Below are 4,971 nucleotides of genomic sequence, written 5' to 3' on the forward strand. Positions count from 1 at the left end.
GCACATTTGATTTCAATTGGACGACATAAGGTGATATGTCCAGCAGGCCCACATCATTTGGACCTGTAGCCCACAAAGACTCAGGAAGAGAACCCAATTCCGGTGGGAGCTTATCAGTTGACAGATACATAGGAGAGATCACTCTCTGACCTAATGTAAGCTCCAATCCCCCCGGAGAACAGTACAGAGTCGCATATAACCGTTTCAACAAATCCAGGCCCAAAAGATTCTCACCACAACCGGTAGTCAAAATCAAAGGAGCTTCTAGCTCACGCGGCTCAATTGTAAGGGGCAAAGGTCTAGAAACTGGATTGCTAACGGTGGCGCCAGAGAATCCAACGGAAACATTTGTTAAGCCAGACAAAGGTGCGCCAGGGAGTTTCGAATGCATGATGGAACTTTTCGCTGCACCAGTGTCCAACAGAAAAGGCTCAACTACGCCCGATGTGGCAACTGCGACGTAAGGCCCTCTCTGATCAACCGGAACTGATACTACTCCCTCTCTTTGTCTATGGCTGTCCTAGTAACTACGTCAGCATCGATATCATGCTCGACGTAACAATCGTCCACATGATATTGTGCAGATCTACCAGACGATGAATTTCGCTGATCGAAGCAATTGTTCGAGTCTGATGAGGACATAGAACGCTCATTCTGATTTTGAGAAGTACCACGGCCTCTACCACGTGAAACTTGTTGAGGACCACTACGACCTCCCCGAGCCGAAACACCATTATTTCGGTCACGCAAAGCCGGACAATTAAACTTCAGATGGCCCTCAACCCTACAATATGCACATTGATTATACCCAAGCATCGATCTAGGTGTAGAGGAGTCGGTACGCGACTGCGTCCTAGAAGACTGTGATTGCGATCGATTTTGCTGTTGCGAGTCATTTTGATTTGAGCACGGAGGATACGCCTGCTGCAACAGAACCTTAGTTTTAAGCTCCTTCGTTTTCTTATCTACACGATCATTTTCTTCCTTCTCTCTATTTTCATAATATTGAGCCGTAGCCAATATCTGAGCAGTGGTAGAAACAGCCCATGAACTTTCAGAATTTTTCAACTTGCTGCTGAGATCAGGCAACAAATTTGATACAAATTTGTCTACAAATATTCGTTGACCTCCCTCAGTGCTCATATCCTGACCACTATGATCGATGAATGCCTCCTCAAAACTTGTAAAGAAATCAGAGACACTCTCGTCTTTCTTTTGCTTGCACGCAGACAATTTATCCCAGTTAACTCTCATCGCTGGCATAAGCGTCTTCATAAGTGTAATAATTCTTTGGGGCAGATCAGTAATGAGCTGTTCAGGCTTAGCCCCACCAACTTGTTGTACGTCAGCCGCCGCAAGAGCAGCCCAATCACCGCCTAACTCGGCTGCGTGATTCTCTTGACGAATTTTCGCCCAAATTGGTTGAGGTACTACGTTACAAAACAACATATCAATGTCGGCAAGGTTCATAATAGTAGCATCCACTAGTTTGGATAACTCTTTATAATAACCTGCCGGATTCTTGCGGGGTTCAGGCAAAGTTTGTTTCACCTGCAAAACATCCGATCGCTTCCATGGGAGGTGTATCCAAACTCTCTGGAAGTGTGGCGGAATAATAGGAACGGCAGTAGCATCACCTGGCATCCACACTGGGGGAACTTCACGCATGGGATACTGACCAGGAGTTGCCATCCATTCCTCAGTTTCGTCTTTAAACAATGCTCGAGGTTGTACTATAGATCTAAAAGATAGGAGGCGTTCTAAAGCGCGACGAACATTAGTACCCACAATCATACCGCTCGAAAACTGATTCTGGAGTTCAGTCATTCCAGACGGTACATTGTCTATCTCATCATTATCCCACTCTTCTCGTAGGGCCTTACACATTTCCTCAAACACGAATCTCTGCGTGGGCTCATTAAACTGAGAGAACGTCTCACAAACCATACGCGGGGTGTATTTAACAGGATACCTAATCCATTTACGCGACATTTTCACTAACGTATCACTCTCCCTACCATCAGGAATTTGACTCCGTCTCTGGGAGACATTGGAAACATCAGACCCAAGAATTGGTCCAAATGGAGAGTAAAGATTAGCCACAGCATTAGGGATGCGACTACGAACAGAAGGGGAAGAGGAGAGAAGTACAGGAGCAACAACATGAGGACTAAAAGTAGGAGCAACAGGAGTAGTCGAAAGAGCAGGAGTAGCGGGAACAATAGACTGAGCAGGTATAGGTAGTGGAGCAGTAGGAAGAAGAGCAGGTAAGGGAGCAGGGACAACTTGAGGAACAAGAGTATTCGGGAGACCAGGACCAGCGGCAGGCTGACCAGCAGCTGCCGGGACAACAGGTTGAGGAACAGGAGGAACCACAGGAGCTGTAGTATCCTGTGCATATGGAGGTGGCGATTTCAGTAGATAGGATAACAAAGGGTCCTCTACCACTTCGTCTCCCTTTTTATCGGAACTCGATGGTAAAACGGGATAACATTTATCCACCACCATATGTTGCAATCTAGCAAAAACTTCTTTTTCCTTCTCTTCTTTGTCTCGCTGAAACTGCTCAGCGTTTCTCATCACCGTAACGATACCTTCCCTCTTATTTTTCTTAATCTGTTTGATTTCTTTCTGTTTGGACTCTTTGCGCCATAACCGAAAGGAATCGAACATGGCCGGCCTAGATTTCTTTTTAAACAATTTTGCTTCGAGATTATCCAAAATTGCAGTTTCGAAACTACCATGGGGTGGCCAACTAAGGACACCATCATCTTTGGTATAGCGGATCCAATAATCATTATACACTATAGGACCCACTCCGTGGCGACTATAGAGCTCATAGATCGGGGTTCCAACCAGAGGTATCGGACATGAGTCCTCCAATCGGGAATCCGTTGCGCAACATTTAAAGCAACTAAACAAAGTACTACGGCCAGGCATCGTGCACACTAGCCAAGTCTCCAAACTTCAAGGGTAATCGAATTACGATATCCTCGCAAAAATGCAAGACCCTTGGTTTTTGTCAATTGCAATCGTCAAATAAAACCCAACAACTAAGAACCACAAATGCAATGGAACCATGCATACAACCAAGTTTCAACAATAAAGCAAAGGTCTCATAAAGGAACCAACAACTAAGGACTGGGAGCGACCCACCAAATACTTAACTGAAAGATCAATGGCGTCACCAGGAAGGCCCGTCTATCGTCTCGCTGTACAAAGGTCTACGCCAGGCACCAAAACAGGTCGACAGTCAGGGCATCAGTCCGTCGCAGCCGTTAGGAGGCGGGGATCTTCGCGGGAAAAGTCTTCGGGCCACTTATTTCGACAACAGGATCGATGAAGCGGGGTGCACCTTCCCTCGGAGATTTCACACGAAGTTCCTCACGATCGTCGGGCTTTGGACCGGTACCGTTGATGTCGCCCAACGTTGGGCGCCAACTGAAGGACTGGGCTTTTCTAAGGCCCAGCGGTGCCAGGGGACAACATCTGAAACCTTCGTGGGTTACCTGTTCCGGCGTACAAAACACAGAGACACGGGACACTTCCTTCGGCGTCAAAGATCGAGGTTTATTTACTGCAGGGAACACAGAAATCACAAGAAGTACAACATATGTAGGTTCTAGGAGACTGCTTCAAATTGCAAATGTGGAGCGCTCCTTTTATACAGTTTTTAGTCATTGCACAACATGGCGAACAAAAGGTTACAACTCAGTTCCCACAGTAAACTTCAAAAAAGGTCGCTTTCATGTATTCAGAGGCCCGGAACATAATTACAGTAACATCGCCGGTTCCCAACTGTAAAAGCACATCGTCCCATCATTAGGCACATTCCATTCTGGCTGTAAACGAGTTAAGGGAAGAGGCAGAAACAGGTGCAAGGAAGACAGAAAACAGACAACAGTTTGGTAAAAGAGTGTAGGGGGCAATATCGGAAGCGAGATTGCAGGATCAAAGGACTTGTGCTTAATGCATGCACGGCTGAAACAATAGACCGGCACGGCAAGATGAGCCCCGAGCGGAGCCATCTGCCTTTGCTGTGTCATCCCCCTCGTCATAAAGACACCCTCAAAGGAACACGTGTCTTCCGCAAGTTCTTGGGAATCCCAGGGTCGCGAAGCGGACAGCGTCCGTTCGCTGGCTACTTGAGGGCAAGAAACAAAATGGATGCCGTATCTAAAATGGAACCCGTGGGTTTAGATGAAGAAACCCACGAATAAGACGAACGATGCAAAGTAGTGTAGCGAAATCGCGTACATCCACTAAACTCGTCATTTGCGGTTCATAGACACCAAACTCGTCCATATTCGAACAAGTCGAAAACGTTGTCACGATTCTCACGGAACCTCAACTCCTTTGGTAGACCTCGACAATCCTGGAGGTAGAGTGCTTGGTTTTATGTGAAAGGGTGCCCTAGCATGAGCTGAGCCCCTATGCAGCTTTCGGAACCATCTCCTTATAGCTGTGCTATGATATAGCCATACCATAAACTCTTAAATGCATTATAATCCTCACGTTTAATGCTAACTGTGGTTTGGCTTTATCAAAACATGTCGTGTAAGGTATCAAACACTTTGGAATACTACCCCCCCACCAGTCCTGGCAGCAGGGGTAGCATTCCACCCTTCTAGAGGGAGAAGACATGTAGTTACAGGTAAACCTGGTTAAAGTTATTCAGAGCCTCAGCATCACAAAATGGATGCTGCTGCCACAGACATGAGTCTGCCCTCCTGCTGCTGGACGAAACTCCGGCAGGGGAGGCCTGGACAATAGGTTTCCTGTCCAAGGAGGTGCTGGCACCTCCCCAGACAGGCTTTTGCCTAATGGGGCAGGGGGGCTGCATTCAGTGAATGCCTTCCAGACACTGCCTGGGCACACTAGGTGCTCCATGCATTTCTCAGTTAAAACCGGTTGCTGGGGCACTCTGCCCCAACTCTGGCACAAAACTTGACAAAGGGAAAGGGGTGTAAC

Source organism: Lissotriton vulgaris, chromosome 12 (assembly GCF_964263255.1).
Source record: "Lissotriton vulgaris chromosome 12, aLisVul1.2, whole genome shotgun sequence".
NCBI classification, from domain to species: Eukaryota; Metazoa; Chordata; class Amphibia; order Caudata; family Salamandridae; genus Lissotriton; species Lissotriton vulgaris.